Source organism: Bos indicus, chromosome 3 (genome assembly GCF_029378745.1).
Source record: "Bos indicus isolate NIAB-ARS_2022 breed Sahiwal x Tharparkar chromosome 3, NIAB-ARS_B.indTharparkar_mat_pri_1.0, whole genome shotgun sequence".
Taxonomy (NCBI): Eukaryota; Metazoa; Chordata; class Mammalia; order Artiodactyla; family Bovidae; genus Bos; species Bos indicus.
In genome coordinates, this window is record NC_091762.1 from 47,718,205 (window position 1) to 47,739,724 (window position 21,520).

The 21,520-nt window shown below is 38.4% G+C and overlaps 1 pseudogene; it reads left to right on the forward strand.

The window, feature by feature from the left end:
- Window positions 1-1,263: 1,263 nt before the first annotated feature.
- Window positions 1,264-3,013, forward strand: LOC139180223 (endogenous retrovirus group PABLB member 1 Env polyprotein-like; annotated as a pseudogene).
- The last annotated feature ends 18,507 nt before the right edge of the window (window positions 3,014-21,520 follow it).

The window sequence follows — 21,520 nt, forward strand, 5'->3', positions numbered from 1 at the left end:
TCAATAGATTGAAACAAGCGGGCATTCTAGTAGAGCCAGTCAGCTTGGAATACACCGATCCTGCCAGTCAAAAAGGAAGGAGGGCAGGACTATAGTCCTGTACGGGATCTTAGGCTAGTCAACCAGGCTACTGTGACTTTACACCCCACTGTTCCAAACCCCTATATCTTACTTAGCCTCATCCCGCTGAGGACTAAAGTTTATACTAGCCTAGATCTCAAGGATGCCTTCTGCGTATGCCTCGCCCCAGCGTCACAGCCCATCTTTGCCTTTGAATGGGAAGATCCAGTCACGGGCACCAAGCAACAGCTCATCTGGACTCCCCCACAAGGGTTTAAGAACTCCCCAGCCATCTTTGGGGAAGCCTTGGCTTCTGACCTGAACTCATTCCATCCAGAAGAGTATGGATGTTGGCTCCTACAATATGTGGATGACCTGCTGCTGGCTGCCGAGACCAAGGAAAAATGCTGGAAAGGGATAAAAGCACTCCTCCAGCTGCTGATGGAAGCAGGTTACCGGGTGTTGAAGAAGAAGGCCCAGATCTGCAAGGAGGAGGTAAGGTATCTGGGGTTTGTTTTAAAGGACACAAGGTTCCAGACCCTAATTGGGTCCTATATACTGATGGCACTAGCCTGATAAGGACAATGGTTGTCAGGTTAGCCAAAGCGGAAAGGGCCATCAAGACTGAAAAGGGATGGTGGGAATTGCCAAGTGGCAAATTATTGGTACCGGAGGAGCTGGCACACAATCTGGTAAGCCAAACACAACAAGTGACCCACCTAGGCCATGCTGCCTCCTGACAGGTTAATGCTGCCTCTCGATATTCAGACAAAAACCTCCAGGTATTTAGCTGAAAGGCACACTGCACTTTGAACACCTGGAAGTGGACTTCACTGAAATGAAACCTCATCGACACTGCGGTTACCTGCTGGTCATGGTATATATGTTCTCGGGATGGGTAGAAGCTCTTCCTACCTGGACTGAAAGAGCATCAGAAGTAGCCCGGTGCCTGCTTAGGCAAATAGTTTCCAGATTTGGACTTCTTATCAGCATTGGTTCAGACAATGACCTGGCTTTTGTAGCTGATTTAGTACAAGTAAGCAAAACTTTAAACATCAAATGGAAACTGCACACTGCATATAAGCCCAGAGTTCCTGAGATGGTGGAATGAACCAACGGACATTAAAGAGACTCTCCAAGTGGATCATAGAGACTGACTGCTCCTGGGTGGACTTGCTTCTGACGGTTCTGCTCAGACTCAGGATGACCCCACAGTCCGAAGGCTATTCTCCATATGAAATTGTGAATGGGAGGCCCCCCTCCCATAATAAAACAGGTGTCAACAAGTTTGCCTCAGGTAAGGGGGGATAGGATTTCACAGCAGATGGAACTGGGTAAGGTAATAAATCGGGTAACTAAGTTTGTACAAGAAAGGGTGCCGTTCCCCCTTGGGGAACAGATTCATGAGTTTACGCCTGGTGACCAAGTATGGGTCAAAGATCGGAAACATGGTTTGCTAGCCCCTTGGTGAAAGGGCCGTTATGTTATTCTAACTACCCCTACTGCAATTAAAGTTGCAGGTATTGTCCCTCGGATCCATCATACGAGGGTGAAGAGAACATACCACGCAGACCCAAAAAACGCTGAGTGGACTACACAGAGGGACCCCGCTGACTCTCGAGAGACTAAGACCATCCTTAAGAAGAAGGAAAAGAAGATCCTGGACAAGCCGCTTCAGGATGAAGCCACACAATCAACTCCTGCTGCTTGGCCTCATCAACGTGATTTTGAATTTAACTTCCATTTCAACTCAGGACAATGTTTTCATCTCATGGGCACATTTCTATGCAGACTTCCACAACACTTCCAACTGCTGGGTATGTAGGGCTATGCCTCTGTCAGTGATGGATGGACTTCCTTGGTGGGTGTCACCGCTCTGCCAAGGAAATTTTAAACCACTCTGCTCTTTTCTGGGATGACAAAAAGAGACTTTCCTCTCTCTTGCCAATCATAACCTCTCCTTGCTCTCTTGCTGTAAGACCTACAGTCAGTAGACTCGGGTCATGGGGTTACATTTGATATAAATGCCAGTGTAACAAAAGCCTAACCTACTTGTTGTAAATCTACCCTGGTAGCCCCGGTAAATCTACCTTATTTACATGCTAGGTGGACAAGATCCATGTTTCGATGGTATGAGTATATTGCTGCCTTATTCGTACCCTCTATAGGGACAACAGATATCATGATTAAAACAGAGGCCTTGACTAATTTCACAAAACAGGCCCTCCTAGATAGAACAAAAGCCATCCAAGCCTAAAATGAAGGGCAAATCCAAATGAGAAAAGCGGTAATTCATAATAGAATGGCTTTGGACATACTCACAGCTGCTCAAGGAGGGACTTGTGTTATAATTAAGGTTGAATGTTGTGTATACAGCCCTGACTTATCTGGCAATATATCAACTGCTTTAGATGATATGAAAAACCAGGTAAAAGCGATGTCAAATGAAAACATTCCTTTCTGGACTTTGGTCCTATCTTGGGCAAAGGGTGATTGGTGGAAAACTAAATTTACCACTGCTATAGTTGTCTTGATAGTTCTGCTTTGTGGACCCTGAATTTTACAATGTATTATGAACTCTGTAACCTGAAGTTTCGGAGAAGGCAATGGCACCCCACTCCAGTACTCTTGCCTGGAAAATCCCATGGACGGAGGAGCCTGTTAGGCTGCAGTCCATGGGGTCGCTAAGAGTCAGACACGACTGAGCGACTTCACTTTCACTTTTCACTTTCATGCATTGGAGAAGGAAATGGCAATCCACTCCAGTATTCTTGCCTGGAGAATCCCAGGGACTGGGGAGCCTGGTGGGCTGCCATCTATGGGGTCGCACAGAGTCGGACACGACTGAAGCGACTTAGCAGCAACCTGAAGGTTGATGTCATTCTCCCAAATTGGTGGTAGGAGAGCCAGGGTGCAATATATCCCTATGAATGATGCTCATAATATGAGTTAAGAGCATCAAGAGGGGGGAATGAAGAATGAATTCATAGGGCCTGGACTAAAAGGCCTGTTCATGCTGATCATGTTCGGCCAGCTTTCCAATGGACTCTGAACTCTGTGTTTAATGCCTATGAAAACAACAACAGAAGGATAAGACCCCCTCCAGATAGGGGAACCTTGAACATCATATCTAGGTTACTCATCACTTAAGAGAAAACATACACTAATCACCCTTTCCTCCAGACAGGCCATAAATTTTTCTGTATCTATCGGAGTGTAACCTCATGTTTATTGATTATTGGCTAACTGTTTGTTTGAGCACATGAGCACATAGCATGTGAATGATGGGGTTATTGGGATTGTATTTTCCTTGGTTTATGTAAGTCTCAAGGAATTTGGAATGGTAGGTTCAGACACGTACACATGGGGTATAAAAGATTTTCACAGATGCTGGTCGGGGTCCTTGGCTAAGAGGAGACTCTACCTTGGGCCTGCCAGTGTAATAAACTGCACTCCACTATCTGCATTGTCCTTCTCAGTGAGTTTGTTTCCCGGAATGCGTGGCTACAACAGTTCCTCTGCCTTTTCTAAAACCAGTTTGAACATCTGGAAGTTCACGGTTCACATATTGCTGAAGCCTGGCTTGGAGAATTTTGAGCATTACTTTACTAGCATGTGAGATGAGTGCAATTGTGTGGTAGTTTGAGCATTCTTTGGCATTGCCTTTCTTTGGGATTGGAATGAAAACTGACCTTTTCCAGTCCTGTGGCCACTGCTGAGTTTTCCAAATTTGCTGGCATATTGAGTGCAGCACTTTCACAGCATCAACTTTCAGGACTTGAAGTAGCTCAACTGGAATTCCATCACCTCCACTAGCTTTGTTCGTAGTGATGCTTTTAAGGCCCACTTGACTTCACATTCCAGGATGTCTAGCTCTAGGTCAGTGATCACACCATCATGATTATCTTGGTCGTGAAGATCTTTTTGGTACAGTTCTTCTGTGTATTCTTGCCACCTCTTCTTAATATCTTCTGCTTCTGTTAGGTCCATACCATTTCTGTCCTTTATCGAGCCCATCTTTGCATGAAATGTTCCCTTGGTATCTCTAATTTTCTTGAAGAGATCTCTAGTCTTTCCTCTTCTATTGTTTTCTGCTTATTCTTTAACACTCCATTTATAACTGCAAAAAATATCTGAGGAAACAAGTTTGGCAAAAATGTTTTAAAAATAAAAATCAACCAAGTTCTTTCACTATTTTTTACCTTTCAGATATGATATTCTTCATTATTTGGAAATGAAAATATGAACCCAATATTTCAGGCTAATTTAAGGCTAAAATTCGGATAAGCGTATTTACTTATTTTATAAAGGACAAAATGTCTTGGTTTTATACTTTGGTATAAAACAAAATGTCGTTGGTTTTTATAGTATAAAACCATACACATAATATTATGCATTATGGCCCTCAAAGAAAGAGACAAGCCAGTTTTACCAGGGAACATAACCCAGAAAGGCAACACTTAACCTATGCACACCTGATAATTGAGTTGAATTTAAATTTGTGTTATATTAGAGGATCAGAATTTAGCATATACCTAAATATTTCTACTTGTTTGCAGGCTTCCCTATTTAAATGTTTGCTTTTCAGTGAGTCCCTAAACTAAGTTGGACATAAACATTCTTCCTTGTAAAATATTTTTTAGAAAGGAGGCTTTCAAATGGCTCTGCAGTTGAGACCCTTTTTACACCTGACAGCAGATATCACACCAGTCTAGAGCTCTTCTCAGTGTGTGGGAAATTTAAAATCACACAAAAATGCATTCTTTCCATTAACACTCTTTCATATCAGCTCTGAAAATGAATGCAGGTATTGAAATGTTAGGTACACAAAATCTGTTTTGGCTAAACAGTGTGCTTTTCAATGTCATTTAAAAATAAATTACTTGAAATAATCAAGCTAAATATGTAATTTAATTGGTACCCCAAAATACTCAGGTCTACCTAGGTGGTGCTTGGAGCTTCCCTGGTGGCTCAATCGTAGAGAATCCACCTGCCAATGCAGGAGATGCAGGTTTGATCTCTGGGTCACGTATATCCCCTGGAGAAGAAAATGGCAACCCATTCCAGTATTCTTGCCAGGGAAATCCTATGGACAGAGGAGCCTGGTGTGCTATAGTCCATGGGGTCCCAAAGAGTCCAACATGACTTAGCAACTAAACAACAAGAACAGGTGGTCCTCAAATGCCAGCAGATCACCTTTTGACCTGACTCTACAACTCATAAGCTAATTAGAGAACAACTACCTCAGATATGCAGATGACACCACCCTTATGGCAGAAAGTGAAGAACTAAAAAGCCTCTTGATGAAAGTGAAAGTGGAGAGTGAAAAAGTTGGCTTAAAGCTCAACATTCAGAAAACGAAGATCATGGCATCTGGTCCCATCACTTCATGGGAAATAGATGGGGAAACAGTGGAAACAGTGTCAGACTTTATTTTGGGGGGCTCCAAAATCACTGCAGATGGTGATTCTAGCCATGAAATTAAGACGCTTACTCCTCGGAAGGAAAGTTATGACCAACCTAGATAGCATATTGAAAAGCAGAGATATTACTTTGCCAACAAAGGTCCATCTAGTCAAGGCTATGGTTTTTCCAGTGGTCATGTATGGATGTGAAAGTTGGACTGTGAAGAAAGCTGAGCGCCGAAGAATTTATGCTTTTGAACTATGGTGTTGGAGAAGACTCCTTGGACTGCAAGGAGATCCAACCAGTCCATTCTAGAGGAGATCAGTCCTGGGTGTTCATTGGAAGGACTGATACTAAAGCTGAAACCCCAATACTTTGGCCACCTCATGCAAAGTGTTGACTCATTGGAAAAGACCCTGATGCTGGGAGGGATTAGGGGCAGGAGGAGAAGGGGACAACAGAGGATGAGATGGCTGGATGGCATCACTGACTCAATGGACGTGAGTCTGAGTGAACTCCGGGAGTTGGTGATGGACGGGGAGACCTGGCGTGCTGTGATTCATGGGGTCGCAAAGAGTTGGACATGACTAAGTGACTGAACTGAACTGAACTGATCCGATTACTTTCAAAGAATATCTGCTCCTATACCTACCACCTGAATGGCTTGAATTGATTCCATAATCCTGAGACCAGGAGCCACCTTCAGAAATGTATCACAGGTGAAAAAACTAAGGCACAAATTTTGGTAATTATTTTTGATAACTCAAGAATGATCATTTGTAACCTCTCAGAAGAAAAGTAGATGAATCTGTCCTACAGGTTATCAGAATTACTAGTTCTTCATTATCAGTTTGTCAGGCAATGATCATATTTGAAATTTGATTAGCAAATGAGCAATCTTGAATTTATGAGGATATTTCCAGATCATTGTACATTCCAAAGGGCTGTGTTTGGGGTATTTATTACTTGACTGCTAGTTTAACAGCTCCTTTTCGGTAGTATAAAGCATCATGTGGGTAGCAGTACATTGAACATGTAAATACTTTGTAAATGAAAAAAGCACTATTATTATTATATTACTACAGTATTAGGAATTGTGTTCACAAGAACAAATAAAATACTCGCAAATACAATCCAGTGATGGGTATCACTTACAAAAGTAATGATAAGCCTGGTGGCAAATTTTCCATTCCCCAAATAAAGAGTTGGTAATTTAAAAATTAATTGAGTACACTTGTGCTGAGCTATTGATTGAATGGCCATGTAGGCTTTTCACAGAGAGACACTCTAAGGTGGACCTTTCGTTTTCTTGCTGCTTTGAGAAGAACTTGCCATGCTCTTGAGTTTTGTTTCTTACACTGCGTACACTGAACATTGGTTGTGGCAGGGAGAGTTTTAAGAATCTGACAAACTTCATATCCAAAGGAGTAGATGTGTTAAATGGTTGAAAAGTGAACAGATATTGCCTGGCAATATTTTTGAGTGCCCAAATAGAGCACTGGTGTTATGACTTTGCCCCTTATTTTCAATTCCATTTGCTTATCTCTTTTCAGCAAAATAGTATAGTTATTAAGGGTGACATAATAATGGAAACTTACATTAGCCTTTAAAACTGTTCTTTTCTTTTTTAAAATGGGGCTATAAACAATGACACTATAATCAGGCGATGGTCCTGTCTTCTCTCTGTTCTACTGAGATACTACGTGTCCTGTCAGTGGGCTAGGTGGCAGCAGCAGTCAAGCCTCAAGGCTGTGAGAAACCTAAGGGAAACAGTGAGGCTGAGAAATGGTAGGATCTGCTTGTGGAAAAGAGCAGAAGCAGTCTCTGTAGACAGTGGTGGTGGGCTCAGTGGTCACTTGATGTCGCCCGTCTAAGTTTTCTTCCACCCAATAAAGATAAGGATCTTCCCACGGGGCTTAAAATGTGAAATATTGTTTTATTAAATTTCATTATTTCTGGAATATGATATCTCTTTATATTAATAGATCAAACTTTTCTTGTTTTTTTTGGGGGGGAGGACAGAGGGGATGTGACATGGAGTCAGAAGAGGTCTAAGTTTTCCTTGTTGCGTATCACAGATATGTGAACTTATTGCTCCTTATTTATTTGTAAAGTCCACTATTAAATTTGGGTGGAAATCTAAAACTATCTTAATTCCTTTATAGATTCTCAGAAAACAGAAAACAAAATATCAAGAACACCTTCAGGACAAGTATAAAAAAATAATTTGCATTGCATTTAGTGACTACAGAAATTTATTTTAGTGTTACTTTCCTTAGTCAAAACTAACATTGGTGAAAACTATACATATACAGATAAAATATACTTTCTTGAAAAATCTAAAGATTGAGTATTCATTAGATTAAATTTCTATCAATTTTTATAATAAAGAGACAGTATTTGTTGCCATGAAGCTAGTATAACAATGTGAATGGAATTAACCTTCTGAACTGTATATTTAAAAACAGTTAAGATGATAACTTTGTTACATGTATTATACCACATATTTTTAAAGTTAAGGAAATAACTCCCATAAGGGAGGGTCTGAGTCTTACTTTCTAAAATTATCTATCTTTCAAGTATTAAACAGAAAATATATGTGAAAGTTTGTTATAAAATATAGCATATCTGTTACATTATTCAGTTCAATAAAATAAAAAAAAATATTTTTTTGAGCCCCCAAAAATAAAGTCAGCCACTGTTTCCACTGTTTCCCCATCTATTTCCCATGGAGTGATGGGACCAGATACCATGATCTTAGTTTTCTGAATGTTGAGCTCTAAGCCAACTTTTTCACTCTACTCTTCCACTTTCAGCAAGAGGCTCTTTAGTTCTTCTTCACTTTCTGCCATAAGGGTGGTGTCATCTGCATATCTGAGGTTATTGATATTTCTCCCAGCAATCTTGATTCCAGCTTGTGCTTCTTCCAGCCCAGCATTTCTCATGATGTACTTTGCATATAAGTTAAATAAGCAGGGTGACAATATACAGCCTTGACATACTCCTTTTCCTATTTGGAACCAGTCTGTTGTTCCATGTCCAGTTCTAACTATTGCTTCCTGACCTGCATACAGGTTTCTCAAGAGGCAGGTCAGGTGGTCTGGTATTCCCATCTCTCAGAATTTTTCACAGTTTGTTGTGATCCACACACTCAAAGGCTTTGGCATAATCAATAAAGCAGACATAATTGTTTTTCTGGAATTCTCTTGCTTTTTCAATGATCCAGCGGATGTTGGCAATTTGATCTCTGGTTCCTTTGCCTTTTCTAAAACCAGCTTGAACATCTGGAAGTTCATGGTTCACATTTGCTGAAGCCTGGCTTGGAGAATTTTGAGCATTACTTTACTAATGTGTGAGATGAGTGCAATTGTGCAGTAGTTTGAGCATTTTTGGGCTTTGCCTTTCTTCCAGTGATCCTAAGAAAACAATTGCTTTTACTTTTGTTTTGCCTATCAGAAAAAAATTCAGCTTGCTGTCGCACAAGGTCTGGCTTTGGTTGATCGTGATAGAAACAGGGCAATTGAGAGTAGGTTGGGGAGAGGGGGTTAGAGTTAGGAGTTAAAAGTCAGGGTTAAGCTTGCAGAAATGAGTCATCGAGATGGACTCAGTAAACTGGAAGAAAGTGTCCTGATTCATCCTTTCTCTCTGTGACCTTCCCTGTTGTCTCAGACGCCTGCAATGCAGGAGACCTAGAAGAAATTGTCCTGATTCATCTTTTTTCTTTACCCCTCCCCATATGATTCCTCTGCAAGAAAGAGAGAAGACATTCAGGCCTAATTTCATCCAAAAATGAAGCCTAAACAAACAAGCAGCAAACAAAAATCCCCTATATGGTGACAAATATTTATTTATGAGACTGCTACATCAATAACACTAATTATACTGTAATTGCCAAGAACTGAAATTAATATGATTTTGTGGAAATCCACAATCAATCTCAGGCCTAATTTCTGTGAATGAATGCACTCTGAACAAAATTTCAGTTTAGAGAGCATATTTCATTCTTAGAGCACTTGGCAAAATGACACTGGGGAGGGGAATTGCAAGATATAATAGTAGACTTCAGTCTTAACCTAGAGAGGCAATGCAGTCATTCCATTCAATACTGCCTGATCATATGGCAGCTCCTTTATGGCCATGCAGTGAAACTGGTGCTGTGAATTACCAGACCTTACCTCTAGCCAGAGACCATTGTCAAGGTAGCAGACTGAAAAGTTCAGTGATCTGAGCATCATAATATTTTCCCAGCCATACATGGAGATACAGTAAAACTAAATTATTTTCTGTTTAGGTTGTAAATGTGAGAGACAAAGGACCTTTTCCTGATTTGCTTCAGCATATGGAAACGAAATGCATTTTGCACAGTAGCTAACATGAATGTTATGTTCTCTAGTTTGTGGCTAAATTTGAGCAACAGTGTGATCTTGCTTAAGGTTTTAAAACTCCATCATCTCTATTTGATTTTATGAATGCTTCTTATCTAGAGTATCATTCTGATATTATGGAACTGGAATGAAGCTAGACCCCTTGTTTGCATTTCAGAGACTAAACAAGAGCTGCTGAAAATAAGGGACCATATTCTAAACATTCAATTTTAGCATGGAAAATACTGTTTACACAGTCCACAGTAATGGCAGCTGTTTCAGCTATTTAAATAGTATAATTACACATTTCATTCCAGAGTATAACAGTAACAGTTAGTTTACTAGTAAATCTCGAATTGAATGTACCCGTTCCTATATAAACATGTACAGGTAACCTATCAATAGTTACTGCCAATTATATCTGAACTATAATTTGGTCTTTATTGGAGCTGCAGAGCTTCAAAAGAACACTTTCCTTGGGAATGTTGAACCTTCCTCCACAACCCCCCTCCCCCCAAATGATGAAAAAAAAATACAGTTGTCAGCATAATGTCTTGACATTCATGATGCCAGCCTGTCTTTACTGGTGTCAGATGTGAAAATAAATAGATATTAAACTGTCAGTCAATGAAATTGCAAAGTCAAGAACAGCTCTAGCTGTGATCCTGTGTGTTCTACTTGATGGACACAGGTGTTTTAAGTGTTATGAATTCAACAGGGCTGGGGAACAAGAGAAACATTTTCCAGCAGTTTTATATTTGCTAAAACATTCAAGATGAACTTTCCTACATCTCTGGACTTCAGTAGATTCTCAGAGACTTGAGAAAGTGCCAAGAGTTCCCCCACTGTTTTCAGTGCTAAAATGTGAAAAGTCAGCCCCAGTTCCTGCAGGTACAACCTTTTATCCTCTGTGCATGCAAGGTCTTCAACATCAAATCAAGGGAAGCCTTGAACATACACTTGTGGCAGACACCAGATACTCACCTGATTTATTTATTATTCATAAGACACTTAGAGCCAATTATCTGTCACTAATAAACATTGACACTATTAAAGATTAATGGTCATCTTATAGCATGCCGAGACCAATTTTTCCTTCTGCTTGATGACTTTTGGAGCAAAACACACCATATTTACTTGTAACATGTACAACTGTTTGTCACTTGCTGTTTTTATTAATCACTAGCAATATGGTGCTAGCCTTTGTGAGAGAGTGCAACCTCTTGCTGATACAAAATTCTCATTTTTCAATGTGTCATTAAATTTGTATCTCAACAAGTATCATTAAATTCTTCTACCAGAAAATGGTGCTTTATGAGGACACCATAAACAAAGAAGCCCTGTGCTTGAATACTGACTAGTGATATGTAGAAAGAAATGGATTCTTATTGCACGGGGACTCTAATCCTGCATCCCTGGCCAGTTTGTCAAATAGTGCTCCCAAAACCAAGACTTATAGCAGATGATCTTTGTGCCAATGGCTAGTTTAAATGCCTATAGTGATCAAATTGAAATGTTGATGGGACACTATTTATATCCCTGTGATCATTTACTAAAGTATATGTAGAAAATCCTAAGTTTAGTGTTCCCCCAATAATTTACTTGCACTTACAATCCTTTAGTGATGTCTGTTTCTCTAAGGACCTAAACCAACAAAGTCAAAAAGGCAGATCAGAAAAATTACTCCAGTGACAAATTGGAAAATGGCATTTGGCGGAAATAAGTCTTACCAGGTCAAATAAGATGCCTCATTCTGATCTATTTCTTCAAATCAGTATTCATATTCAGTCATTTCCAAACTTGGGAAGAGATAGTGTCTGTGGTGACTTGCAGCTAAAAGCAAGGTGGATGAGAATGATGAGCGCAAGTGCCAAAAGAAGCTAGAGACAAAAATCTTAAAGATTTAGAACTTAAAAACTTAATTTCCTGATTATAGAATAAAAGCCCTGCCAAAGGCTTCCTTTTCCTTCAAGGTTCTGCACTACTTCCTCATCATCACTTAATTGACAAGGAGAGGCAATATTTGTTTGACTTCCTCACATCCTTCTCTGTAGTAGCTTGTGAAACTGGCCACAGCTCTACATCTAGCTCTGTATCCTTTTGCAGTAGTTTTGTCGTTCTTCCCATCAAGAGGTCAGATCCATTTCCTCTCTTCTGAAATCTGGTTGCCCTTGAGATTGGCCAGTAAAGCAGGACAATGATGATAGCGTGCTGTCCACACCTGGATCTCAAGTCCTTTCATGCATCTGCTCACTGTCTTGGGTCCTTTCAGAGCTGCAGCGAATCTAGGCTGGCCTGCTGGGTGTTGAGAAATGCATGGCCTGCCGCCATCATCATCCCAGCTGATAGCCACCAGAAGCTGATGAGAAGCTGACTAAAACCAGCATGGGTCCAACTGAGCCCTGAAAAATCTCCCCTCTGAGTCTGATCTAAATGACCGTCCCACAGAACTGTGAGCCGAAAACAGATATTGTTTTAAAGCACAACAAAAACGGACACACCCTTTTAAACTCATTATAGTGTATTTTTGGTCTTCATCAATGAACTCATCTCATTATGGTCACTAATTAGTGAATACTGTTGCCAGGTTTAATGACATAATTGTAATTCTTGCCCTAAATCCCTCCGCTGTGGCACCATTACTGTTGGCTTCCCTTTTCCTGTATGTCAGCAGGACAGTCTTCTTTCTACCTTTCTATTGACAGCTATAGTAGTGTCTTATGTTTGCCTCTTGCATGTTGGTCTTCTTTAGGGATCTGACCTTAATCCTGTTCTCTTTCTCTAAAAGTTTTCCTTGTGATTTTACTCATTTGGATATCCTCAACCTGTACACATACTTGTTGTTGTTCAGTCGCTAAGTTGTGTCTGAATCTTTGTGACCCCATGGACTGTAGCAGGCCAGGCTTCTCTGTCCATCACTATCTCCCTGAGTTTGCTCAAACTCGTGTCCATTGAGTCAGTGATGCCATCCAACAGTCTCATCCTCTGTTGCCCTCTTTTCCTCTTGCCCTCAGTCTTTCCCAGCACCAGGATCTTTTTCAATGTGTCAGCTCTTCGCATCAGGTGGCCAAAGTATTGGAGCTTCAGCTTCAGCATCCATCCTTCCAATGAATATTCAGGATTTATTTCCTTTAGGATTGACTGATTTGATCTCCTTGCTTTTCAAGGGACTCTCAAGAGTCTTCTCTAGCACCACAGTTCGGAAGTGTTAATTCTTCGGTGCTCAACCTTCTCTATGATCCAGCTCTCATATCCATACATGACTACTGGAAAAACCATAGCTTTGACTAGATGGACCTTTGTTGGCAAAGTAATGTCTCTGTGTTTTAATATGTTGTCTAGTTTGGTCACAGCGTTTCTTCCAAGGAGCAAGTGTCTTTTAATTTCACGGCTGCTGTCACCATCCACATTGATTTTGGAGCCCAAGAAAATTAAATCTGACACTGTTTCCACATTTTCCCCATCTATTTCCCATTCAGTGATAGGACCAGATGCCATGATCTTAGTTTTTTGAATGTTGAGTTTTAAGCCAGCTTTTTCACTCTCCTCTTTCACTTTTATCAAGAGGCTCTTTTGTTCCTCTTCACTTTCTGCCATTAAAGTGGTATCATCTGTACATCTGAGGCTGTTGATACTTCTCTTGGCAATCTTGATTCCAGCTAGTAATTCATCTATCCTGGCATTTCACATGATGTACTCTGCATGTAAGTTAAATAAGCAGGGTGACAATATATAGCTTTGATGTACTCCTTCGCCAATTTGAACCAGTTCATTGTTCCATGTCCGGTTCTAGCTGTTGTTTCTTTTCTTGCATACAGCTTTCTCAGGTGGTAGGTAAGGTGGTCTGGTATTCCCATCTGTTTAAGAATTTTCCAGTTTGTTGTGATCCACACAGTCCACAGTCCATGAAGCAGAAATAGATATTTTTTTGGAATTCCCTTGCTTTTATACACTGATGATATCTGAATGTACATCCATTAGGCCCTGACATATTTGAGCTAGCTCAACTGAAATAAAATGTTTGAATTTTAAGTCATAATTCACCTTCAATCCAAATGTTTTGTGACTCTAATCATCATAATTAAGAATTTAGAAACCTTGGAGTCATCGTTGTTATTTCCCTAAATCTTTTTTTTTCATGTCTAAACTTATATCCTTTCTTAGTTTAAGGCCACAAAAGAGCAGCTCAGGCCAATAGAAAAACCACCAGTCTTTTTATTCCCAGTCTTTTCCAGTACTACAAAACTTATGTTAACACAAAGAGAAATAACACCTTGCCACATCCCTTTTTACAGTCTCTACATAGGTAAAGTCTAAACATTTTAATATGTATTTTAGTATCAGAAAGACCTAAAGTTTTAGTCTCCCAAATTAATAAATCTCTGACCTTGGGAAACTGGGTATATTCTTTGTATTTCTATATATTTCTATCTTTGTAGTTTCTCAATTTCTCTATGTAATACTATACTTTGAAGTTGCTCTGATCATTGAAAGACATACTTTGGCAGGGGGGTGGAGGCAGAGTTAAAATAACACAAATTTCTTCCCTTACAGTTCAGGAGACATATTTTATATAAGGCTCTTATCAGAAGGCATGGTACATAGTGAATATTTAATGCTCACCTCTAGTTACTTCCCTTGGGCTTCCCTTGTGGCTTAGCTGGTAAAGAATCCACCTGCAGTGCAGAAGACCTGGGTTCAGTCCCTGAGTTGGGAAGATCCCCTGGAAAAGGGAAAGGCTACCCACTCCAGTATTCTAGCCTAGAGAATTCCATAGACTGTACAGTCCATGGGGTGGCAAAGAGTCAGACATGACTGAGCGACTTTCACTTTCACTTTCTAGTTTCTTCAGGATTTCCCTGGTGGCTCAGATGGTAAAGAATCTGCCTACAATGCAGAAGATCCACATTTGATCCCAGGGTCAGGAATATCCCCTGGAGAAGGGAATGGCAACCAATTCCAGTATTCTTGCCAGAAGAATCCCGAATCCTGTGGATAGAGAAGCTTGGTGGACAACAATCCGTGGGGTCACACAGTCGGACCCAACTGAGACTAACACTTTCACTTTCTTTCAAGTTACTTTTCTGATACTGTTTCTTGCCATTTCTATCATTTATATTTTTTCTTTACTCCTGGCCTTGAAATTTTTAACACATTGACCACACTTAGTTTAGGACCATATCCTAAATAGTCTATCACATTTTACTGATTCTAAGATACTGTTAATGTCTCTAACTTTAGGATGTGTCATACAATTAATGGCATGTTATAGCATATTTAACTGGTATCTTTGTTTCATTTTGGTGGCACTTATACCATGTATGTGATGTCTTCCCAGCTGGTGCTACTGGTAAAGAAGCGCTTGCCAATGCAGGAGACTTAAGAGATGCAGTTTCAATCCTTGGGTCGGGAACATCCTTGGAGGAGTGCATGGCAATCTACTCCAGTATTCTTGCCTGGAGAATCCCATGGATAGAGGAGCCTGGTGGGCTACAGTCCATAGGGTCTCAAAGAGCTGGACTCAGCTGAAGCCCCTTAGCCCAAACGCACACATACAATATATTTGGGGTTACAAAGAGTCAGACACAACTGAGCAACTTTCACTTATATTAAAAAATATTTAAGTATTAAACATGGAACTTCCTTTGTCCCCTCCTCATGGAGTGTTAATTTCTTGGCATCAGTGTGAGATAGTATGCATGGACTATTGCCAACCAAGGAAGCTCTCCCAAGACTAGGGTCCAGAGTTGTAACTGGGGCTCCATCATGTAGGCATGATTGACTGACTGCCAAAATGATGTCTCTCAGTTTCCAGGTGAGTGATTAACCCAAGTACCTAGCTGAATGAGATTGTTGATCTATGCAGCATGACCACAAGCAAACAAAACAACCCTATCAGACTCGGCATTCCAAAGACTGAGAGGTTACCTCCCAGAAGCCAAATAGAAAAGCCAGACCTATTTTTACACAAAGTTACATTTTTTTTTATTACACACTATTATATGCTAATTACTGTTTTTTTTTAAATATGTCCTTTCTCTGTAGGCTATATGTTCCCAGAGGTTTAAGAGCACATGTTTTAATTCAAATAAACCTGTACCCAAATCCTGGGTCCATTGCTTACCAACAGTGTGACCTTGGGTAAGTCACAGTGTAGTTCTCTTGTCTAAAAAACTGGTGCAATTAATACTAATAATATAGGAGAATTCTGTGATTGAATTAGACAACATACATGGGACATTTATAACAATGTCTGTCCAGGGTAATCACTTAATAGATTGTAGCATATGAATGATTATTATTTTTTAAATATCCACATGGATTATAATTATAATCCTTTATTAGGAAAAAATGAGCAAAAATAACAAAAGCAAAAAATGTTTAGCTCAGAGACTGAATCAATTTTCACTAAATACATTATGATCATTTCCAATTTATAGTCAATCCATGAGCTACTAACTTTGTTTTAGATCATTATTTCTAAAATAAAGGATCTATTGTTATTAGTGTATCAACAACATTATAAGAGGAAAATCATAGATAATAGGTAATTCTTCATTAAAGAAAATTATTTTAATCACTTTAATTTTATTTATTTAAATTTGTTTAATTAATACATTTAATTTATCTTTTAATTTAATTTTTTGTTTTTAATTTACCTCGTGGTTCAGATGGTGAAGAATCTGCATGCAATGTAGGAGACCTGGGTTTGATTTCTGAGTCAGGAAGATCCCCTGGAGGAGAGAATGGGTTACTCACTTCAGTATTCTTGTCTGGAGAATTCCATGGACAGAGGAGCCTGACAGGCTACAGTCCATGGGGTCTCAAAGAGTTGGACATGACTGAGCAACTAACACTTTAATTTCATTGTTAATGTAATAAACACATTACCAGAGTAGAATTAAATAAAACAATATATTAAGTAGTAAATAAATAAATCCACGGTAGATACAGTTAGAGTAAAACTGTAATACCCTAAATAAAAAGCACTAATAATATTCAGAAGATGTCAGAATAATAACTCTAAAATTTAGAGAGAAAGCTAGCTGGCACTATAAACTTTACATGGTTAAGTTCTCATCCAAGAGTCAGTATAACATAAACCACTGTTTGACAAAGATTGTTAGGCATTATTTCATTCAGAAATCCTCACAAAAAGAGACCCTAAAAAAAAAAAAAGTATTTTTATGAAGAAGAAACTGAAATGGAAGGAGTGAGATGTGAGAAACAGGAAGAAGAAAATTTAGAAATATTAAAGGAGTGAAATATTAGAAACAGTATGAGGCAGATAACTTAGTTAAATACAGGCACATTCAAACAATTATTGATGGCATGAGGTAATTAAAGTAATTGCTTTTGTGAAAATAAAATATCAAGCAACACATGTAAAACTGAATGAGTTTTGAGTTAATGCATTAAGATCTGTGCAAGTTTCTGAGTAGATAGGGAATATGATTAAATTTAAAAGTTACTTGTTATATTAAAATTTGAAGGCTAACTACTAAAAGCATAGAAATAAAACGTGTCACTTCTAACTCAGTAGCAAGTGAAAGTGTTGTTGCTCAGTTGTGTCCAGCTCTTTGTGACCCCATGTACTATCGCCCACCAGTCTCCTCTGTCCATGGAATTCTCCTGTCAAGAATTCTGGAGTGAGTAGCCATTCCTTTCTCCAGGAGAGCTTCCTGACTCAGGGATTGAACCCAGATCTCTTGCATTACAGGCAGATTCTTTACCATCTGAACCACCAGAGAAGTCCATCAAAGCATAAATCTACAGCAGCTAGAATCCATAACTACAGATAGAATTATTTTTAAAAAAAACTATAGTATAATACTATGAAAACTTTGACTTTGAAATGCTTATAAGTCTACTTATAAATTTATAAATTTGAAGCCTTGCAAAAACAATTTACCAAAAGAAGATAACATGCCTTCTCACTTGATAACGTGCCTGACTCACTGGATTAGACTTAAAACTCTTTATATTTAATCACTATTTAAAAGTATATTCTGTCCACATATCCTCAAATGACAGACTTTGGCAGTTAAACATAATTCTCTTAATGTTTTAAATACAGATAATATCAATTTTATGTAAAATATTCCAAAAATAGAAAAGAGAAAAATTTCTCAAGTATTTTTAAAAGGCTACTAGAGGGAAAAAATTATACATTGCCATCAAGTTGGGTGTACCCAAGTTTTGATACTGGACAATATACATTAATGTAATTTCTTGTGGGCTTCCCAGTTGGTGCTAGTGGTAAAGAACCTGCCTGCCAGTACAGGAGACATTAGAAACATGGGTTTGATCCTTGGGTAAGGAAGATCCCTTGGAGAAGGAAATGGCAACCCACTCCAGTATTTTTGCCTGGAGAATTCCATGGACAGAGGAGCCTGCAGTCTACAGTCCATAGGGTCGCAAAGAGTTGGACACAACTGAGCGACTTTGCATGCAATCTCTGATGATAAATTAAAGATGAAAGAAACATAACCACATCAATAGACACAGAAAAATCCAGCATACTACATTAATAACAAAATAAAACTATAATCAAAATAGGAATAGAAGGACAATTTCTTAGCCTAACAAAGTTGTATTCACTAAAACTACAATAATATTATTCTTAAGGGTGAACCATAGAAGCTTTTTATTTCCTAAGTCAGGATCAAGACAAGAGTGCTTACTATCACTGCTTTTAATTCATTGCTTGGAGGGTGTAGCTAATACAAATAAATTATAAAAGGAAATAAAATCTATTTGGATAGAAAAAAAGAAATTTAAAAAATCTCATTTTCAGGGACAATACGATTGTCTGCATAGGAAACCCAAGAAAATTTACAAACTAGTAAGCAAGTATTCTGGACACAAATTCAATATACAAAAATAGAAAGTGTAATGAAAAAATCTTCATTTAAAAGGGACACAAAGACTGGAATCAACACAGTCAGAAATTTCACAAGGACATTCAAATTTCATATGGAAAATATTAAAACTATATTGGGAGACATAATGAACACCACACAAATGAAGCAATGTAATATGTTCACAGGTGGAAAGACTCAACAATATTTAAACAGTTTTTCTATACAGAGTGAAGTAAGCCAGAAAGAAAAACACCAATACAGTATACTAACGCATATATATGGAATTTAGAAAGATGGTAACAATAACCCTGTATACGAGACAGCAAAAGAGACACTGATGTATAGAACAGTCTTTTGGACTCTGTGGGAGAGGGAAAGAGTGGGATGATTTGGGAGAATGGCATTGAAATACGTATAATATCATATATGGAACGAGTCGCCAGTCCAGGTTCGATGCATGATACTGGATGCTTGGGGCTGGTGCACTGAGATGACCCAGAGGGATGGTATGGGGAGGGGGGAGGGAGGAGGGTTCAGGATGGGGAACACATGTATACCTGTGGTGGATTCATTTCGATATTTGGCAAAACCAATATAATATTGTAAAGTTTAAAAATCAAATTAAAAAAAAAAAAAAAAGGACAGAAATGGTATGGACCTAACAGAAGCAGAAGACATTAAGAAGAGGTGGAAAAAAAAACAAAACAGATTTTTCATAAACTTTGACTTCATGAACTTTCATGAACTAAAATTCTTATGGAAATATGAAGGTCAATTGGCCAAATATATTGGCCAAAAATATTTTCAGGAAGTAGAATTTAGGAAGATTTGCCATATCAAGAGTCCATAAATATTACTACAAAACTATAATTACAAATACTGTTGTATTAGTGTAAAAAAAATTCTAAAATAGAATAGATTGCTTAAAAACAGGCCCCTACAACTTATTATAATAATAACTTAGTAATGGCCAATTACTATATTCCAGTGGTGATACTGTACCACAGAAAGGAGTTAACAAATAGGACAAATGATTTTGCATCAGCTATATCCCTACCTCACATAAACTGTACAAATCAATTTCAAGTGACTTTAAGATCTAAATGTCAAAAGCATCATTTTAAAAAGAAGAAAATAATATAAGATCATAATTAACCTCAGGGAAGGCATAAACATATAAGCCATGAAGGGAGAAAAACACACATTTGATTACACATAAATTTAAAATATTTATGTATCAAATGATATTCACAACATAATGAAAAAAAATGTGTTTAGCTTTCACTATCTACCTGAGAATTTCTGAATCTTTACTTCTTACACTATTTTACTATCAAGCCAGTAACACAAAACAGCTAATACACAATATAATGTCATTTAAAATTCCATTTTATTTTTTGAACATATTCTATGCCAGAGGCTTTGTGGCACATAGACTGCAGTGCCCTAACAAATCTTATTTATGCAGCCTCCCACCCAGCCTATTGTCATTAGTGGTTAAAGTTATCCTCAAGGATGTAGAGTATTTCTGAAGCTTTAAAGTCTTATTTTAAAGGCTTCAGCAAGGGAGTTTTGACTTCAGATCCTTGAGTTCGGGAGCTCAATTTGTGTCTTGAGAATGTGATGAGGTGCTGTCTAATTTTTATTTGATGGAAGCATTATTTTATTTAGAATGCCTATAATAGCACCTGCTCACCAAACCCACAACAGATCAGCTTTATCAAAAATTCAAAACACCTCCAAGGTAATTTGCTATAAGTCTATCCTTTGCTTATTTAGCTCATTCTCTTCTTCGGTAATCTTCCTAATTGAGTGTTTTCTTCATTGGGCAAATTCCCAGCTTGAGTCACATTTGTTATTCTGAAAGAAACTGATTATTTCCATCCATGTTTGTACATGTCTGGTTAGCTTAAAAAGCCCAGGGAGCATGCATGGGAGAGAATGTAAACATGTTTATGTATATGTTTATATGACTGTTCTCACTTACCATACATATACATAAACAGCTTTGAACAAAAACCAATAGATTCTGTGCCTGGTCCCTTCACGAGGTAAACTTTCCAGTATAATCTTGTTTCCCCCTATAGACATGGTCCTAATTTGTCTTTTCTTTATCTCAAAATTCCTGGGCTGTCAAGCCAAGTTAGTCTTAAAAGGACTCTGGGAATTGCAGTCAAGAGAAAGATATATTAAAGTATCATTATTCAAACATAAAAATTTAATAAAAATGTTAACAAGGTTTCCCCAAGGTGGGGGTGTTTATTGCTTGCATTTTTTTTTTTAACAACACAATTACATTTCTATAGATAGAGGTCAGGTATAACTTATAGCACTTGCTATTAAAGAAAATGTTGGGGGAAAAGAACATACTCCTCCAAATGTTATATATGCCACTTTCTTTTCTATGTAATTTTAAAAACTCTTTTAATTTTCCCCCAGTTTCAAAGGAAAGTTCAAACATGAATGATGGCCATGGCTTTTTCTTTAATTTCTGACATCTAATCTTTACTTTGGGCTGCGCCAGTCACATCTCACTATGTCTCACTGCGTGTGCCCTGACACAATACATCATGGCCAAGGTGATCCAATATCGTGTGACATTTTTTTTTTTTAAAGGATATTAAATGGTGGCAGAAGATACGCCTGAAACACGTCAATGTGGGCCCAGGGGCATTGTTCTTCACTAACAGTTTGCTCCCTCCTAGTCTGGCTAGAGGAATTATTATTGTCCTTTATATATAAACATCCTTATCCAAATAGTCTCCTCTTATGCCTAATATATGCATTCCTGTCATAAGAAAGCCTCTTGCTTAAGCTGCTTTTCTG